The sequence below is a fragment of the Sapajus apella genome, unplaced genomic scaffold, assembly GCF_009761245.1.
Source record: "Sapajus apella isolate SASKATOON/1434 unplaced genomic scaffold, GSC_monkey_1.0 scaffold3, whole genome shotgun sequence".
NCBI lineage: Eukaryota > Metazoa > Chordata > Mammalia > Primates > Cebidae > Sapajus > Sapajus apella.
In genome coordinates, this window is record NW_022436943.1 from 45,849,676 (window position 1) to 45,871,423 (window position 21,748).

At 37.7% G+C, this 21,748-nt stretch overlaps 1 long non-coding RNA gene across 1 annotated transcript; it reads left to right on the plus strand.

Annotated features, from left to right (window-relative positions):
• The first annotated feature begins 271 nt into the window (after positions 1–271).
• On the plus strand, positions 272–16,119 carry LOC116533168. Its single transcript, XR_004261124.1, has 3 exons — positions 272–361; positions 968–969; positions 16,109–16,119. It is a non-coding gene; the product is annotated as an uncharacterized LOC116533168 (long non-coding RNA).
• Positions 16,120–21,748: the final 5,629 nt, after the last annotated feature.

Genomic DNA, 21,748 nt, shown 5'->3' on the forward strand with positions numbered 1-21,748 from the left:
TTTGCCCACTTTTGAATGGGTTTGTTTGCTTCTTGCTTATTTGTTTAAGTTTCTTATAGATTCTGGATATTAAACCTTTGTCAGATGCATAGTTTGCAAATATTTTCTCCCAGTCTGTAGGTTGTCTATTTACTCTCTATTTACTCTGATGAGTAAACAGACAACCTACAGAATAGGAGAAAATATCTAGTTTCTTTTACTCTACAGAGACTTTTCTGTTTAATTAGGTCCAATTTGTCAATTTTTATTTTTGTTGCAATTGCTTTTTGCATCTTTGTCATAAAATCTTTGCCAAGTCCTATGTCTAGAATGGTATTTCCTGAGTTATCTTACAGGGTTTCTATAGTTTTAGGTCTTACATGTAAGCCTTTCATTTATCTTGAGTTTATTTTTGTATATAGTATAAGGAAGGGGTCCAGTTTCAATCTTCTGCATATGACTAGCCAGTTATCCCAGCATTATTTATTGAAAATGAAGTCATTTACCCATTGCTTGTTTTTGTCAACTTAGTTGAAGATTATGATTGTAGATGTGCAATCTGGGCATTATATTTTGTTCCACTGGTCTATATCTGTTTTTGTACCAGTGCTAAGCTGTTTTGGTTACTGAAGCCCTGTAGCATTGTGTGAAGTTGGGTAATGTGATGCATCCAGCTTTGTTGTTTTTGCTTAGGGTTGCCTAGGCTATATGAGCTTTTATTTGGTTCTATACAAATTTTTAAGTATTTTCTCTAATTCTGTGAAGAATGTCACTGGCAGTTTGATAGCAACAGCACTGAATCAGTAAATTGCTTTGGAAAGTACGGCCACTTTCACAATATTGATTCTTCCCATCCATGAGCATGAAATGTTTTTCCATTTGTTTGTGTTATCTCTGATATCTTTGAGCAATGTTTTGTAATTGTTGTGGTAGTGATCTTTCACCTCTCTTGTTAGCCGTATTCCTATGTATTTTTTTTTTGTAGCAGTTGTGAATGAGATTGTGTTCTTGATTTCACTCTAAGCTTGGATGTTGTGAGTGTATAGGAATTTCAGTGATTTTTATACATTGATTTTGTACCATGAGACTTTGCTGAAATTATTTATCAGGACAAGGAGTTTTGGGGCCAATATTATGGGAGTTGTCTATATATAGGATCATGTCATCTGCAAACTGGGATAGTTTGACTTCTCTCTTCCAATTTTGATGAATTTTATTTCTTTCTTTTGCGTGATTGCTCTGTCTAGAACTTCCAGCAGTTGTTGAATAGCCAAGACAATCCTAAGAAAAAAGAACAAAGCTGAAGGCATCACGCTACCTGACTTCAAACTATACTACAAGGCCACAGTAATCAAAACAGCATGGTACTGGTACCAAAACAGAGATATAGACCAATGGAACAGAACAGAGGCCTTGGAGGCAACGCCACACATCTACAACCATCAAAGGACAAACCTGACAAAAACAAGCAATGGGGAAAGGATTCCCTGTTTAATAAATGGTGTTGGGATAACAGGCTAGCCATGTGCAGAAAACAGAAACTGGACTCTTTCCTGACACCTTACACTAAAATTAAGTCCAGATGGATTAAAGACTTAAACATAAGACCTAATACCATAAAAACCTTAGAAGAAAACCTAGGCAAAACCATTCAAGACATAGGCATAGGCAAGGACTTCATGACTAAAACACCAAAAGCATTGGCAACAAAAGCCAAAATAGACAAATTGGATCTAACTAAACTCCAGAGCTTCTATACAGCAAAAGAAACAATCATTAGAGTGAACTGGCAACCAACAGAATGGGAAAAAAATTTTGCAATCTACCCATCTGACAAAGAGCTAATATCCAGAATCTACAAAGAACTAAAACAGATTTGCAAGAAAACAAACACACAAACCCACTCAAAAGTGGGTGAAGGACATGAACAGACACTTTTCAAAAGAAGACATAGATGAGGCCAACAAACATATGAAAAATTGCTCATGATCACTGGTCATTAGAGAAAAGCAAATCAAAACCATATTGAGACATCATCTCACGCCAGTTAGAATCGCAATCATTAAAAAATCTGGAGACGACAGATGCTGGAGAGGATGTGAAGAAATAGGAACACTATTACACTGTTGGTGGGAGTGTAAATTAGTTCAATCATTATGGAAGACAGTGTGGCAATTCCTCAAGGATCTAGAAATAGAAATTCCATTTTACCCAGCAATTCCATTACTGGGTATATATCCAAAGGACTATAAATCATTCTATTATAAAGACATACACACATGTATGTTCATTACAGCACTGTTTACAATAGCAAAGATCTGGAACCAACCCAAATGCCCATTGATGATAGACTGGACAAGGAAAATGTGGCACATATACATCATGGAATACTATGCAGCCATAAAAAACCATGAGTTCGTGTCCTTTGTAGGGACATGGATGAATCTGGAAACCATCATTCTCAACAAACTGACACAAGAACAGAAAATCAAACACCGCATGTTCTCACTCATAGGCAGGTGTTGAACAATGAGAACACATGGATACAGGGAGGGGAACATCACACACTGGGGTCTGTTGCAGGGGACTGGGGGGACAGCAGGGGGTAGGGAGGTTAGGGAGGAATAACACAGGGATAAATGCCAAATATAGGTGACAGGGGAATGGAGGCAGCAAACCATATTGCCATGTATGTACCTATGCAACGATCCTGCATGAACTGCACATGTAACCCAGAACCTAAAGTACAATTAAAAATATTTTTTAAAATAAATAAAGAAAAAAGAAAAAAAACACTAAAAAAAAAGAAAGTATACGCAAATAAAGCTTTTGGTTTTTCTATCCATCTGTCTTTCCATCTCTTCAGTGTAACAGAAACAATCGATGTGATTTCTGAGAGTCTAACCACCTTGACACCGGTGAGCAAAGATTCTCTACCTCAGGTACAAAGCAACTCCCAACCCCTGTCTTTGGTTCTGCATTACTCTTTAGATCTTTAGGAAGTCCAGAGATGATAATACCTCCGGAATTCAGGTAGTAAAAGCACAGAACTAAGGTATCTATACCTGTGATACTTGTGGGTCTGGTTTTCTGCAATTCAATAGAAAAAAAAGAATAGGAGGTCCTATACCATCATTCACATTCTTCAACAGAGCTTACCACCATCATACATTTGGAAGTATTTTGGCACTGCCTGGCCATTAATTAAAATAACACTTTGACCACTATTGCTGTAAGTCCTTTGTATGCATATTTTATTAGCTAGAACCTGGAGGGTAAGAGCTAAAGAGAAATTTCAATTAGTTTAATTAATAAGTTAATTGACTCAGTCAGTGACAATATTCATTCCCTAGTTTTTTTAGAAATGGGAAATTCAGGAAACATTTCCTAAACTGTGAACATACAAAATACTAGTAATAATTCCAAAAAAGAGCAATATGTGCTGTTTTTAAATATAAAATCTATAGTCAAATATGTTTGGGAAATAAGAGTAAACAAAGTTAAGCAGGTCTTTTTTTTTCCAGTTTTTGATATCTAAAGCTCACTGCAAATATCCAAGATAGAGGTGAAGTTTATAATAGTTCCCACAATTATTTGCTCATGAAACTTGTTTGTTTTAAGCAGAGTATATTAGAGAGAGACCCTCCCATACAATCTTACTTTGGAAAATTCTGATTTAGAGTAATTCTACAAAGCAAACACCATTTCTTAAAAAAACAAACAAACAAAACCTCAATAAGAGCCCTACTATATGCTGGGTATCATGTGTGACAATGAAAAAAATTGAAATAAGAGAAAGTTTCTACCTTCTAAGAAGTTATGTCCTGATAGAGAGGTAAGACCCAGAGAAGACAAGGCAGAAAACCAATCAAGGGTTTGATGCATCAGACCTGATATGAAAAGCAGCTCTAACTAAGGCTATAGGAGAAAAAGAGGAGTAGCATGGGAGGAATTTATGAGAACTAAAAGATGTTTCTGGACTGTATATTCCATGCAAGACAATGTGTTAGATATATGACATATTACAGTTCATATAAAAGTTCAAAAGGAACCTTACCAGAATGTGAATATCCTTTAAACAGACTTCTCTTGAAATGACTGCAGATTAAACTGGTAGGATGAAGGAACAGAATGAAATCAGAAGTATGATGTTATGGGATAGCCACAGCTGATCCCAATGTTTGCAGCAAGAGTGGCATTGCTGTGCATTTTAGTGTACAACTAAAATCCACAGCAATGAGGAGCTCATCACACCTCACAGATGAACATGATTCAAACAGTGGAAGTATTTAAAGAAAAAGCTGTAAAGCCACAAAGAGGGAACTTTACTGCCAACTTGGAAGCTAGGTGGAAGAAACATTTAATTGGGAGAGACATTTTAAAAATAAAGATGATCACATTTTGAAACCAAGAAGTATTTGAGACATCCCAACAAAAAATAAACTATTTCCACATTATGAAAAGTGATTTTTTGAACTCTTAGCCAGAGAAATCAGGCAAGAAAGAGAAATAAAAAATATCCAAATAGGAAAAGAAGAAGTAAAACAATATCTCTTACTAATTATACAATTATATAACTACAAAACCCTAAAAACACAACCAAAATGCTCCTGGAACTTATAAATGACTTCAATAAAGTTCCAGGATACAAAATCAATGTCCAAAACTTAGCAGCATTTCTATGCACCAATAATGTTCAAGCTGAGAGCCAAATCAAGAAAACAATCTCATTTACAATAGCAACACACACATGAAAATACCTAGAAGTATATGAAAGCAAGAAGGTAAAAGATCCCTACAAGGAGAACTCAAAACATTACAAAAAGAAATCAGATGACACAAACAAACAGAAAAACACTCCATAATGTTTTTAGATTGGAAGGATCAATGTTGGTAAAATGGCTATACTACCCAAAGTGATTTAAAGATTCAATGGTATTCCTACAGAACTACCAATACCATTTTTCACAGAACTAGAAAAAACAATCCTGAGATTCATGACACCAAAAAGTAGCCCAAATAGCCAAAGCAAGCCTAAGTGAAAAGCAAGCTGGTGGCATCACACTACCCAACTTCAAACTACACTACAAGGCTATGGCAACCAGAACAACATGGTACAAAATCAGACACACAGATCAATGTAACAGAATAAAGAAACTAGAAATAAAGCCATACACCTACATCCATCTGATCTTTAACAAAATAAGCAATAGGAAAAGGACTGCCTAATCAATAAATGGTGCTGGGATAACTGGACAGCCAGATGCAGAAGAGTGAAACTGGACCACTACTTTTCACCATAAATGAAAATAAACTCAAGATGGATTAAAGACTTATTAGAAGACCTCAAACTACAAGAATCCTGGAAGCAATCCTAGGAAACAACATTCTGGACATCAGCCTTGGAAAAGAATATGACTAAGTCCTCAAAATCAATTGAGACAAAAACAAAAATTGACAAGTGGGACCTAATTAAACTACGGAGCTTCTGCACAGGAAAAGAAACTGTCAATCGAGTAAACAGACAATCTACAGAATGGAAGAAAATGTTCACAAACTATGCATCTAACAAAGGTTTAGTTTCCAGAATTCTGGAATTTAAGGAAATTAAACACATTAAGCAAAAAACAACCCCATTTTTAATAAATGGGCAAAAGATATGAACAGACATCTCTCAAAGGAAGACATTCAAGCAGCCAACAAACATGAAAACATGGGCAACATCATTAATTACTAGAGAAATGCACATCAAAACCACAACAAGATACCATCTCACACCAGTCAGAATGGCTATTACTACAAAGACAAAAAACAACAGATGCTAGTGATATTGAAGAAAAAAGGGAATGCTTAATCAAGGATGATGGGAATGTAAGTTAGTTCAGCCACTGTAGAAAGCAGTTTGGAGATTTCTCAACACACTTAGAACTACCGTTTGACCCAGCAATCCCATTACTGGATATATATCAAAAATAAAATATATCATTCTATCAAAAAGACACATGCATGCATATGTTTATTTCAGCACTATTCACAATAGCAAAGGCATGGAATCAACTTAAATGCCCATCAATGACAGACTGGATAAAGAAAATGCGGTACACATACACCATGGAATACTATGCAGCTGTAAAAAGGGAAAAAATCATGTTCTTTGCAGGAACATGGATGCAGCTGGAGGCCATTATCCTAAGCAAAGAAAAAAACAAATATCAAATATTCTCACTTCTAAGTGAAAACATGGGAGCTAAACATTTGGTACTCACGGACATAAAAACAATAGATACCAGGGACTACTAGAGGAAGAATGGAGAGAGGCAAGGGTTGAAAAACTGTTAGGTAGTATGCTCAGTACCTCAGAGATGGATCATTTATACTCCAAATCTCAATATCAAACAATATAACAGGTAGCAAACCTGCACATATAACCTTGAATCTAAAAGAAAAGTAGAAAAGTGTCTTTTAAAACAAAACTATTCCATAGAAGTAGCAAAAACTGTCAAAGGCATTCATGGGCACAGGGCATTTCACTGAGACTTCTGCAGGTGTGAGAGTTTTATACCCAAGGCATTCACTATGCATGGGTTTGTGCAATAGCAGTTGAGATGCAAATCATTAGGGGAATACAAATATGTTGCAGAACTTAGATAATGTAGAAATTTGGAAAGATTGAACTTTTAAGTGACTACAGATGAAGAGAAAGAAAACTCTGTAATTAATGTATCGTCAGCTCCAAAACAAAAGTGCCCAGTCTTGCATAAAGCTCATCATGGACAAGAATGGGGCAACCTAAGAAACGGAGTTATAGACCTAGACTAAGGAAATGAAAGGGAAGGGAACCCGAACTAGATGTATGACCAATGCTCCCACCAAAGGGCTTCAGCCAAAAATAAATACAGTTGGTCCTTCATATCCAAGCTTCTGCAACAGCAGCTTCAACCAACTGTGCATTGAAAATGTTTGGGGGAAAAAATAACAATAGAACAATAAAATAATACTAATTTTTAAAAATACAGTATAGCAACTATTTACATAGTATTGTATTAGATATTATAAGTAATCTCCAGATGATTTAAAATATATGGGAGGATACACGTAGGTTTTATGCAAATACTATGCCATTTTATGTAAGGGACTTATGTACCCATAAATTTTGGTATTGGGGTCATCCTGGAATCAATCCCCTATGGATACTGTGGGATGACTGTAAGGGCTTTCACAGGCCTCATGAAATAGAGCAGGCAGTACCATAGCTATCTTTTATTCAAGGGTTACAATAAGACACACATACAGCCTATTGAAAGTAAATTTGAGATTTTACAACACATGCACTTCAGACTGATCCAAACCAGATTTACACAGTTGATTGCAACTGCCAAGGACAATCATTCTATCGAAATGACTGTGTCCATTCTGGAAGCACTTCAAGTTTGTTCATCTTTCCTCTTCCCCAGTAAATGTTTTTATGTGGAGTGCTTAATTTTTTCTTCTCTACTTTTCAGGCAACAAACCCCATCTTTGGTAAATTAACACATGACAATTTTCCAAAATCAGTGTTTCTTTATGGATCTATGCAGGAAGAGAAGCAGAATGAATTGATCTCCCTTCTTCTTACAAACTTGTCTCATGACTCTGACCCACATTTGTTCCTCCCTTCCACAACCCCTTCTGCAGTAAGTTTGTATATATATATATATATACCACAAATTGTTACCCCTTTATATGTGGTCTGATTGTTCTTCTCCACTCCTCAAAACCTTCCAATGGCTTCCTTCTCACACTAAATAAAAATGAAAAGAAAAACTGTCTGAACTCCCTACTATAGCATTATTATATCCCCATAGGAATGCCCTCTCTGACCTCAGTCTTCCCTGGCCTGCCCTGGCGTCCTCCACTCCAGCCTCCCTGGCCTCCTCGCCCTTCCTCCAGCCAGCTCACTCCCCTTAGCCTTTGTACTTACTATTTCCTGCCTGGCATTCTCTGCCTCATCTTCCAGGTAGTTTTAAGTTCATTTGGGCTCCGCTCAAAGGTCACCTTATCAGAGAGCCCTTCCTTGACTGCTTGATGTGAATAACATGCCACCTGGATCCCATCCTTACCACTTGATATAATGTATATTTATTTGTGTGTTTATTGTGTCTCTCTGCCCAGGAATCACAGTGTTTTTGTATAATGCCATGGCTGCTCAACTAAATGGGTTGCATTAATAGACTGAAAGGTCTGTAATTACTTCTTCTCTGTATATGTTACCTGACTCACTTATGTGATCCCCCTAAGTCACACGCAAAGCAACCTGCCTGCCCCTTTCAACTACCCCCACATATGGAGACAGACCAGCGGAAATTAGTCTGCCCCAGGCATTATTCAAAAATCCCACCAGAGGGCTCCTGTCCTATGCTTGTTTCCATAAGTAGACCCTCTCTTTCATCCCAGACAGCAAAGAGCCTCATGCTGGCAGATCCTCGTGCCCAAGGACTCCCCTCACCTCACCTGCGCCTGCATGAGTAATGTACCTTTGAAATGCCTGTGGTTACTGACTCTGGTGTGGTGTGTACTGACACGCACTACCTGAAACAGGATGGCAGGGCAGCGCTGACCACAGGTGAGGTTAGTCTGTAACACCCTGCCACCATCACAGGGCACCCCCAGGCAGAGGGAGACAGAAGACTCCACCTTCATCACCCTGATTCAAAAGCCTTCTCTGGGAAACTTCCTGAATATGAACTCAGTCTGGCTTTCAACCCTCTCAGCTGCTAACCTTATTACTCATCCTACTATTTTCCTCTAGTGTCTCCCTGGGATGCCATGTTAGGCCTTATTGACTCCCCTCAGGAAAGGTCTCAGTTTCAGTCTGATTCTGCTTCCACTGACCACATGTCAGTGGAGGAGACAAGTAAACTGACACCCCAGGAACACGTCTTTGCTCTGAAGGGTTCTCTGCCATAGAGAGACAATGAGAATCTAGGTTTCCATAAACAATAAATATTTTCATTCTTCAAAGCATGTTTAGTCATTTTCAGTTAATCTTGTTACTGTTTTTATATGGTTTTGAACTAAAGAACTCCTTCGGATATTTCAGGAGTCACAAAATCAAATACCTGTAGGAATCAGACAGGTATCCGCAGTGTGAGAAGTGGCTGGGTATAACAGATTGTTGAGACTCTGCCACTATGCACTGCAGACCTTATCTAGGGTCTTTCTAATTCAAGCATGTGATGGTCAAACAAAAGAGGGGCTCATGGGCTACTAGATTAGAACCCCTGAGATAGGGTTAATGAAAGGTATTAGAATCAGATGGGACAAACAAACCATTTGGACCAAGGTAGTATTTTTCAACCTTGGCCACACATAATCACAAAGACACTTTAAAAAGTACTGATGCCAGGATCCTGTCCCTAGAGATTCTGACATAATTACTCAGGTTTACCCAGGGCATCAGATACTTTGAAAGATTTTTTAATGATTCTAATGTATAGCCAAGTAAGCACTACGTCTTTCAAGAGTCCATTTTAATACAACTTACTATGTTTCTGGTAACATAGGTAAAGTCTATCCATACAATCCTTCTTTCCAAAGTAGTCAATATTTTATTTAATAACAGATGTCACAAATGTAGAAGAAACCCCAGTTGATTAGAAAAGAAACAAACAGTAAATATTTAGTGGACTAGAGATTTAAGAGAAATACAAGGCATTATTAAAGTTTTAACATAACAGGCAATGCCTAACCCAAAGTTTTCCCAACAGAACCTTAGTAGAACAAAATACTTTAAGCACATGGCATACACCCTCATTGCATGTCCAAAAGAACTGGTATTATTTCAGAAAAAAAAAAAAAAAAACTCATATCTAAGGGCTTGAGCAACATTTCTGGAATATCTTGACATTAAAAGAAACCATGTTTTCTTTGGAAGATTTGAGGGCATACATGCCAGGAGGTTCATTTCATTCTAAACCCATGGATTTACCCACAGATGTTGTAAGCATCAACCCCCCTCACCACCTTGTGGTAAGAATGATGAAACTGAAATCCTGCAATATAAGGAAACTGTGCTTCTCTACTAGAGTCATGGGATGGGAGACTGGATGAAGTCAGTTTTCAGTGGGTTCACTTCTTTTTTGTTTGCCCATAAACCACATTCTTTGGGGGGGGGGGGGCGGAAGCAAAAAAACACGATTTGTAGAAATGTCTTCCATAAATAGTCAAGACTTTACATTTTTGAAAATTGCTACATTGAGATTCCTGGATGCCTTAACTGTGGGTTGCAGTGCCTTCTCAAACAAGCTAACCTCATCTAGAAGCATAGAATTCATAGAGCTTGATGATCCTGAAGCTCTCCTTGGAAAGAAATGGAGTCTAAGAGAGAGAACCGTATCTTGGTGTTGCTTATGATGAAGGGAATCACTACCTGCCTGTTACCCACACAGTGTAATGATCGTTAAAGCTCTTGTTGTTTCGAATAAAGTAAAACAGAATGTACCATTGTGCTCGGTGGGATGTTCAAAACAAGGAGTGTACAGTAAAGTACATTTAGGGAAGGTGCACAACGTATCTCCCTTTCATAGATTCACGAAGCTAGTTAGGATAGTAAAGCCTGCGGGGGGAGGGGGGGGCGCGGGTGGCGGGAAGGGGGAAGAGCTTTCAAAAAAGAATATCAGAATTATTTTCCTTTCTTTTAAATTTCATCAAGCATTATATTCCATGGAATTAGCATTTAGGGGTGTACGTCTTTTAAAACATCTGTGTTTTGTGTAGAACATTGTGCTCCACAGCAGAAAGCCAAGGATCTGGTCCCTTATTTGACATGAGCACCTGTGTGACCGTGAGAAACCACTTAAGGTCTCTGTTTTAAGTTTACAAAACTATAAAAGGAAAAATTTTGGATCAAAATTCTAGCCTGGAGCTTGGAAATTTCTGGATTCCAATAATTTATCTACCATTCGATATTAATTCAGATCCACAATCTCTTATTCATAATTTCAAAACACAGAAATGCTCTGGAAATTGAAAGATTTTTCTAATTATTTTGTGACAAATCTGGCCTGAACTTATGTAAGCATATATATATATATATTTATTTATATATTCATGGTAAGTGAAAATATATACATACATATATATATATGCTTACATATTCACTTACCATGAATATACATATATATTCATATATATATGCTTACATAAGTTCAGGCCAGATTTAGTCATTTTATATATATATATTCACTTACCACAATCACTCATCTCTTGGGTTGTAAACTGTCCAAGTGTTTTGTTACAGGGTGCCCCTGACTGTGCTGTAACTGTCATGTAAAATAAGTATTTGCTTCATATTACTTTTCTAAAATCTGAAAAATTCTGAATTCAAAAACTGAATTCTAATATTCTGAATTCTAATATTCAAAAACTATTACTTTTCTAAAATCTGAATTCAAAAACATACCTGTCCCCTAGCGTTTAAGATAAGAGACCATAAATTTATAGGAATACTTTGATCATCCTTATGTATCAGGCATTGTTCTAAATGCTTTAAAAGTATTAACTCATCATTCTCTATCACTGTATGAGGTAGAAACTATGATTCCTATTTTCAGATATAAACACTAAGACACAAAACAGACAACTAATTTGCTTAGAGGAACATAGATTGTCATGGAGCCAATTTACTAATCCAGGCAGTCTGTCCTACAGCCTGGATTTTGACCACTGTGTTAGTCTTGTAAACACCTTTGGATTCCTCATATGTAAAATGGCACTAACAACTACCTTTCAGGAAAAACAACCAATTCTCAATGGCCTTTGCAAAGGAGAATGCACATTGAACAATCAGTAACTTTGATATAGTATTTTATCAGTTTCGTACAGGAGTGCAAGGGGCAACACAGCTAACTGGAAGAAGATCCTATACGAAGCTGGTTACTCCTTTTCATCTAAAGCATTCCCACTCTCCTGTGTAATTTAGACACCAACATTAAAATGGTGCTATGCCCAGAGGCACATTACAAATTACCTAAAAACACATTGCAACATGCCATTTAAAATTTAAATGAAACACTATAATCTCCAATCAAAGCAGTTTAATATCAGGAACTGTGAAGTTTGGGAGCTGATGTATAATGAAGGAATTGAGGGTCCTTTTACCAGCAGCTGTTCTAACAGGGCACCCCATGATAAACACCTAAAAATCAGCCGCCTGCCCAAACCAGGGTAACAGCTGGACCAGCCACCAGGGAAGTGGAAAGGCAATAAACCAAATAAGCTTGATTTATTTTCATACCTCCCCAGGGCTCTGTATATTTTAGGATTCAAATATATTTTGCCTTCCAGGTGCATTTGATTTCCATCTTCGAGTCTAATCTTTGAATCCAGTCTGGTCTTACCTTCTTCCTTATTTCCATGCTACCTTTACCTCCAGTCTGTTTAGCATTACCCTCCTGACCTTAGGCTGATTGTCTTCAATTAAGCCTAAGGATTTCCTCTTCCTGAACCAAAGTCATGTTACAGTGCAGGAATAATAAAAAGACTGAATGGAACTGTAGTATCATAGCCAGGGCCCCAATGTCAACCTTTTGAAAACAACCTGACTGCAGATACCCCATCCCACTGGGAGACTGAACACAGTGGCATTGCAATCCACCGGTTTCAGAGCATTGGCATCTGTGCCAAGGAATGTTTTCTCTAGGAATCTGTTTTCTCATTAAAAGAATTGGGCAGAGGGAACCAAGAAGAAAAAAATAGTAAGTTAAATCAAAATATGATATGAGTTCATAAAAAAAAAAAACTACTGTGATTAATCATACTACAAGTCATTTAATATGTTTGGAAGAAATTCAGAGCAAGTGAATTCACCAGAACTTTCAACAACTATGTGCTCTCAAAAGTAATCAATGCACAGCACATAAGTTAGGAATGTTTCTTAAGAGCCTCCACGATATTCACCTTAATAGGCATAAAATGTATACAGGATAAGGAAATAATTGTAAGTAGAGTCACTTATTGTCATTGAAAGTAGAATCTTACCTATATTTTAATACAAAACCAAGAATGGTAAAACATCTGTGCTTTACCAAAGGCAATGAAAGACTAAGAAGGCAATATTTTAAACAATACACATTTGGATTTTTTGTATAACATTCTCAACTATCTCATCAGTAAAAATCCTCAGAACACTCCTGGGAAATAGTTAAACAACACGGAATAGTTTCTACTCCAAAATTAAATCCTATCCTTGTAATCATAACTCTCTCTCTTCCCCAACCTCCATAATCATGGAAAGCCTGAGACTGGGAGTTGAGAGCAGGAAGGAATGACAGCAGCAACCTTTTTAGACAAGCAAATAAGTTTTACTGGCTTTGTTCATGAACATCTTTTTTTTTTTGCAACAAGGTCTTATTCTGTTGCCCAGGCTGGAGTGCAGTGGCACAATCTCAACTCACTGCAACCTCCACCTCCCGGGCCCAAGCAATTCTCCTGCCTCAGCCTCTGATGTAGCTAGGATTACAGGTGCACACCACCATGCCTGGCTAATTTTTGTATTTTTAGTAGTGACAGGATTTTGCCATATTGGCCAGAACATCTCGAACTCCTAACCTCAGGTGATCCACCTGCCTCAGCCTCCCAAAGTGCTGGGATTACAGGCATAAGCCACTGCACCCAGCCTGCTCATGAACATTTTATTTGCAAATGTTTCCCCATCCTTTCATTTATTCCAACACGTTAGGCCACCTACCACCTTCATGCCCTTACCCTTTGCTGCCCATCTCAGCATCATCCCAATCCTAAACGCACATATGTCAATAAACTAAAAATGTAACCAATTTCTTTGTTACCAAATAAGTATTCCTGTGATAAACTAGGCCCTCCCAAGCAATATAGCCCTAGACTGCAGTACCTCGCCACTACTAATGGTGTCAACGCCCTCATCTGTGGCATTCCTGCAGATTGTGTCTGATTGCTTTGTCCCTCCTTACCTAAGGTATTGGCCCTCTCTGCTTTGTCAACCTACTTTGTCAACCCTCTTTCTTAGCTGCTGGACAGGTAGCCTGATTTTGAATGTATTATACTGACCTAGATTCTGGCACCTCTCAGGAGACAACTTCCAATCTCCACCTTCACAGGATGAGAGGCACTCTATCCCCATGCCAGTCCTGCCCTCTGCACTACACTCAAGCAGGCTTTTTCTCAACAAGGTACTGTTCAACAAAGGAAAGAGATGGGATACAACTGTTGAATCTTATGGCTAGAAGAGATGCTCTTTGCAATGAACTGAAATTTTCAGTTCCTGATAAAGATGCGTGGTATCATGTACTTCATACCTAACCACTAGCCTAGAGTCAGGAAACATAACTTTACCAATCCATTTGCCCTCACTTCCATGGTAGGAATTCTGTATTTGCATTTATCTCCTCTTCTACTTTATCCTGACTTCTAGCCCGCACATTCAGATGGTTTAACTGAAATATTGGTAGAGTTTATTTAAATTTTACTCAAGAGTTGAAACACGTGCACTTGTCTAACTTCACATGAAAGCAGAAAGATAAACTATAATCTTAAAATTGATTTGCAGCCTAACAGAGCCAACCTGTCTCAATGAATAGATTATTTTAAAACTTTCCAATGTTCAATTTAAAAGACACTTGTATTTTGAAGCCTTTTTAATCTTTTCATTTTTAATTATTTCTTCATTTTTTTTGTTTACTTCAAAGAATCCAGGGAGTCAATTCATTAGGATGGATGGATAATGAAATTAATAGAGAATTGCTAAACCCAAACTGTCACGTACCTATGCACAATTTCTTGATTATCACTAAGGTAACATGAAAACATGTGCTCTATAATGTACAGCTTTGCCTTGTCAGGATAACTACACACCTTTACTCCACCATCTAGTTGGTATGGTGTGAGCTTTCAGAACTAAAGGGTAGATGCCTAGCCGTCTTGGGGGAAAATTGTAATTACCTGCCTCCCCACCTCTACTCCCTCAATCACGGTTCACTGGGCAATGGGTGGGCACCAATTCCAAATTAGACTAATAATCTCAAGTCTTTTCTTGAAATTTCAACTGAAAGTGAAGGTTCATTCCTTTGTGTGGCGGTAACTCCAAGATGAAAATCTTAAAACCCATAAGGTGGAGGAAGATGATGACAAAGAAAAACTACATGCAGAAAACAGCAGAGACAAGAGATACAGTGTTACAATAGTGCTGAAGATGCTGCCTTCTCTTTTTCTTAAAGCAGATGTTCCCAGAGTCCATTGATCCCGCATTCTGGTTTTGAACACAACTTTGATGCTGTGAACTTATGACTTCTTCATTTTGTCCTAAGAAAGCCTACATTTGGCTTTGACTACTTATACCCAGACAAAAACCTCTATGTAGTTTATTGATTAGATGCTCCTATATAACAAATCATTTCAAAACTCATTCATAAACTAAAAGGTTCTTCTGTTCTCAGTTGAGCATTTCAGGACTTGTTGAGGCAATGGTTTTTTGAGCTCCAAAACTGAGAAATGGGTGAAAGAGTAATAGACAGTTAAAGCTCAGTCTCCTAGGATGAACAAAAGCAAAAGTATGGCCCCCACACTCAGTGTCACAACATTTGAGGGGGTTAAGGCAGTGATGTCCGGAACCAGTTCATACTGGCTCAAGAGCCAATGGTTAAATTTTTAGAAATTTGTAAGACAGTTATTAAATACAAGTATCTACAGTGCTGAAATATAGGGTAATGAACATTTCAATGCAGGTGTCAATGGGATAACTATGTCTAACGTAGGCTGCTTAATTTTTAAAAAATAATTTATTTTTGAAATAAAGGTAATCAATACTCAAAACTTATTGCTTTCTAATTATTTTATAAGATCTCACTACTATCTATGCTTTCAAGTTATTCATATCTATATTATCTCTACGGTGGGTATACTATACAATCAGTAACTATATCAATTACATCACAGCTTGGAGCAGGCTATGGTGGGAGTATTTATGCCCTAGAAATCATAAAATGCTAGGAATCAGGGTTTGTTTTCAGAGAGCTAGTTTTTAAACCTTTACCAGTCCATCACTGGAATAAGCCATTTCAGATTAAAAATGGCACAGGATAAACAAATGGTAAACAAAATGTCTTGGGGAAAATAGACATCTTTACAATTAAGTGAAGAGGGGATAAATGAAATCTAAGAAGTATGACTGTAAGATAACTATAACCTCCCTTGACACATGAAACTAAAATTTACAGATAAAAAGTATAATTTGGGGAAAATTACACTGCCTAAAGAACCACCAGCCTGGATTAGACATGAATGTGCTATTTGAGACATAAAACCAGCATTGGCTTCCCCAGTTGTCTACATGTAGATGGTGAGCTACAGTATCAGTCAGCTCCTGAGTAAGGCATATTCGCCACTGCCCTCTTCAGGCCAGAGAGAATAAAGGATAGTAAACTCCCGGAGGATGGACCTAAAGCTCACAGCAAACACTGAGTAGGGGGATATACGCTCCCCACAGACTTATCAAAGAAGATTCCCCACTCTGAGTCAGGAGATCTTGGTAATGTCTACCCAATAGAATTTCAAAATTGCTTCAGAAGCCTACTATGTATCTCCCATACTTATGCTCTGTGAATGCAAGTATTGGTAAAGATAACATCCCTTTTCTATCCTTCATATTAATTGTGTGGAGTAGGGAGCTAGTGAGAGGAACACAGCAAGTAGCCTTCTTAGTCCATAGGTCTCTGGATCAAGAGAAGCCACATTCAAACCCAATATAGAAGCCACTGCTTACCACTTCCTAATGCAGAAGTCTTCTTACATAGTCAGAAAGCCTATTTTTCAAGCTGGGTGATAGAAACGGATTGAATTTGAGAATTGATTCCTTTGAGGCGGCGATAAGTATGTTCAGCATATAGCAAAAGAGTGTGAACAGGATATTGCGTGACCACAAGTATAAATGGTGGTAGCCACTATTGCTGTCTATCAAATATTTTCACCTCCTCTCTCATGCATTTGGTGGGACTATATTTCCCCAAATCACTGAAGATGGGTGCGGCCCGTATAACATGCAAGAGAAATATGAGCACCAGTAGCATGGGTAAATTTAAGAGGAGTGAGCAATTTATTTCTTCTTTTTTCCCTCCGCCACAATGGCCAGCAATGATCCAAACAGTGGCTACTTTCTATCAGCATGGGTTCTAGAGAGGATAATATGGAGAAAAGCTCTCAGCCAACCCAGAAAAAAGTGTAATATGAGCGAGAAATAAGCCCTGTGGTTTTAAGCCACAGAGATTTTGATATAATCTAGTCCATCCTGACTAGCACAACCACAATTCCATATCTTCTGGCAAAGCGTCCCCAGAAGTAGATCAAGCTGCGTTATATTTGATTACTGAAATATATGCCAAGCTATATTGCATACCAAGAAATGCAACTGAAGGGAGGAAAAAGTTGTCAAATCCAACAAAATAATTTAAAGAAATTTCAAGCAATGAAGTGCTGGTGCAGCCGAGCTATGCTTCATTCAGGACTGCCATTACATTGTCAAATATTGATTTGTCTAAGGTTCACATGACTCTGAAGATAAATTCCTTAACTTCTGATGTCAACATGAGATTCAATTGAAAAAATTACAAATAGGAAAGTAGCAACATCAAAATTGAAGAGTACATCAGCAGTTTGGAAGGTAAAGAGAATAACAGTGGTAAAAAAAAGAATTCTGAGTTTTAATGATTAAAATTATTTAAGTGTGGGATATGAAGAAGTTCCTTCTTATATATATAAAAAGTGATATGTGATAGAATTCATAAATCTAAATACGTCGAAAAGAGCTCTTTTAACAAGCATGATTCAAAATTCAAAATGTCAGGAAAGTATCATTCACATTTCAATTTGTAGGATCATATCTTCATCCTTGGTGATACATAAAGTAATAATGTGTCTTAAAAATCAATGGTATCTTAGCATTAATCGAGTAATAGAAAAGTAATAATAATCACTAATAATGATTACAGGATATGGCTGAATGGTAACATAATTTGTATTCAGATGAGCCATTTACTACAAGAGATTAAAACAATTAGGCTTTCAATACATTTTTCTTAATGAGAGAGAACAAGGCCCACCCAACAATAAAATACCTTTTCCCACATGATTGTGGTTCAAAAATATGTACACACACACACACACACACACACACACACACACACGGACTTATCACGGAAGATTCCTTGATTATTTTTTGGTTATTTTGTAAGTGAAGAAGGGAGAAAAATGTTTTGCTATAGAGATACTTTGATACTTTCTTGGAAGTTACAAAGCAATGACATATTGGATGTATAAACGTGGTACTTTGACTTCCCAAAAACTAGAGGCATAAATAGAAAATAAATGACTGTAATTCTTCCCTGGGAAATTTTTAAGTAAATGTGATGAAGTGCTTTTGAAAGAAACAAACTGAGGAAATACCTATGACAAAGCAACACATGTCATAGGAGGTAAAAGGCCCTTATAGATCATCCATACATGCCATGGTGGTTTGCTGTCTCCATTCCCATTCCCCTCCCCACCGGTTGCCTAAATCAGGCATTTCTCCTGGTGTTATCCCTTTCCATCCTCCCTGCCCCCCCGCCCCGCTGTCCCTTCCCTCCACCCACCCACCCCCACCCAACCCATTGAGTGTTGTTCTCTTCCCTGTGCCCAAGTGTTCTCAGTGTCTGTATGTTTTCATGAGAAATTTACTTTGAGAAGTTGTCCCAAGCTCTGACAGTCCTACACATTGCATTTTCAATCTGCCATGAAAATTGTGGCCTGATTTAGTTGTTCAGAAACAGGACACCCAATTAGTTTTCAAAGACACATGCATCAAATCACACAGTCACTGTAAAATTTTTTCTTACCACTACAAGTTTCTCTGATTCTCTTCTCTGAAATTTTGAGTCCTTAAAGTTGTGTCTGCTCCTTTAGCACTTAATCGCTTACTCTCTTGTTCTGGTCACAAACCTTGATTTATTTTCTGCCACCCTCCAATCATATTATAAGTTTTTAAATGTTAAAAATATGGCTTATACTTTTGAAAACCTGGTAATAAGAGTACTAATAATAGCTAACATTTATGAAATGTTTATTTGTGAGATTCACAAGACTAAGTGCTTTACATGTGTTTTCTTTATAATTTCCACAATAACCTGTTAACTCAGTCATGCAGCTAGAGACCCCAACCTATGTCCCACTGTATTATGCTGCCACACACGCAGCTCCCTTGAGTGCATATGAGATTTTCAGTAGGGCTATGAACATTTTGATTCAGATGTGCATTAGTATAAATGTCTGTTGGATAACCTTCTCTGACATATACTGCTTATCTAGTCCTCCACTCTGGACACTGGTCACCTGGTTTAGATAGCTCTTTTCCAATATTGGGGGTGTCTTTTTACTCAGAATTGCATAATGTCAGCAATGAAATTTACATATTTTAAATGGACTCAACTCTCATTACAGAGCTAAAATTACATCAAATATACAGTATATAGGTATGTGACTACATTGCAGAATGTAACTACAATTAGGATGAGAAAGACAAACAGAAAGAGGTTGGTATTGAGATTAAGAAAACCCTGGGAAGCTGTGCGATAAAACAGAATTAAAACCTAAATTTACAGACCCAAAAAGTTAAATAAAGTGATCATGTGTGAGTGTGTGTGTGTGTACTCATTATGATGGTTCAAGTATAAACTTCCAATATATTCGTACTCTTCACAAGGAATTTATGAAAATCTGAGCTAGATGAGGCCCATGATATCATCAGAATCATCTAAGTTGCTTATTAAACTTCAGATTCCCAAGCATCATCCAATCTTGAGTTGGAGCATGGGGTTTGGAGACCTAGCTTGGATTCCTCAGTAGCAGACGCTGAGACCAGAATGGGTAAAAGAAAATGAGGCAAGGATATGAAGGTACCGGTACTGAATATGTAATAAGCAGGTCACTGCTTCACACACCTGGGGCTGAATCTCTGTGTGGGTCTGGGAGATGCCATAGAGCAGTCATTCTCAAATGTTTTGGTTTTGGAATCCCTTTGCACTCTTAAAAACTGTTGAGGGCTCCGAAGAGTTTTTGTGTGAATTACATCTATTGATACCTACTACATTATAAATTAAAACTATATTTTTTAAACACAGGAATTCCTAGGGATGACATTCTCACCTGTCAGGTGGCCTCTGGGATACTTCATTGTACCCTTGTGATGGTATGAGAGTGAAAGAGGCAAGTGATACCTTGATAGTGGCTCAAAAATTGTTTCAATCTCAAAGGCCTTCTAATACAATTTTAGAGACCCTCTAGAGGTCCCCAGAGTACACATTGAGAACCATTAGTGTAGAACGTATTTCAAAGTTGTACAATTTGAAGACTATGGAAGGTGGGATATTTGTGTCCCAACTCTCATTCCTGATTGTTTGAGGGTGTACTAACTCCCTGGAACTTCCAGGCTGCCATGCACACAGGTGGAGTATGTTTGTTTCTAGATCCAGAGGGAAAGTTCCCAAGCAGAGAGTTATGGATGTTTGTGTATAGAGTCTTTGAGATACACAGGAAGATGAAATGACCAAGGAATATGTGCAGTGCACTGACAGCAGCTGCCACACCTGCAAACCTCTGTTATATTTAATTTAATGCACACCAAAGCTGAAGTACCACTGCTTTAGGGTCTAGAAGAATCATCTCTGACTCCATTCAACCAGCATTCCTTTTTGTTTTCATCTTACTAGTCTGCAATGTGATGATTACACTTTTACATAAAAGCATTTGATATTATTTTTAGAAAACAATCAGTCTCTCAGTCTACAATTGTTCAAAGTTCAGACCATTAATTATGGAGTGGTTCTCAATAGTGTTTCTTATAAGGTTTTGATTTCTACCAATATGTTTTACACAAATTCTATCATCTGTATTTTATAATTCTAGAATTGACTGTTTTATTCATTTACTACTAAAACTCAACCCTGTCTCTGTATCTTCACTATCCAGTAATCCATGTCTCTGTATTTCTCCTACAGTAGTAGAGAAATTTATAGCCCCTAGTATTTTGGTACAAATAATATCTTCCAGATTGGATCCAAAAGGAAAACAGTTCTTTATTATAGAGAAATATTTTTGCTGGTCACTAACATAACACTGCTTGTCCCAGAGAAAACAAGGAAAGATTTCTAAGCTCTTTCAACTCCATTCTCAAAAATACTAATAGAGACACGATTCAGGTCAGGCTTCTTTATCCAGAAACAAGAGTGGTTATCTGGGTTCCTCTTGCATTGTGCTGGCCAACCCAGAGTCCCTGAGTATGAAGTAACGTGCAGGAGAGTTAGAGGCAGTGGTGTGCTGGCGACTCTGCACCAGCTTGCAAGAGCTAAGTACACATTTCTTTCCAACACTGCATCAGCAATGTCTAATTTGTAGCTTGAAACCACTCATGGAGGGAGTACCAGGGATATTTACACCATGAAAATTGGCAAACACTAAAACTCAGACCCTTTTGTTTGCTATTGGCCAGCTATTAAACTTTTACCTGCACACCACAGGTAAGGAGTTCCAGTAATGTGAGGCTCTGCTTGCATGAGAAGCTTTCTTCTCGTCTAGGTATTTCCCCAGGCTTATGCCCTCTCCAGTCTATTCAGGACAAACAGAGCACATTCCCTCTCCTGTCTACCCAGGACAAACAGAGCTCCTTCTGGGACTTTGAGATATTAGAATGGGCTGGTCACAAATCTTTCAGCAATGGCCACATAATACC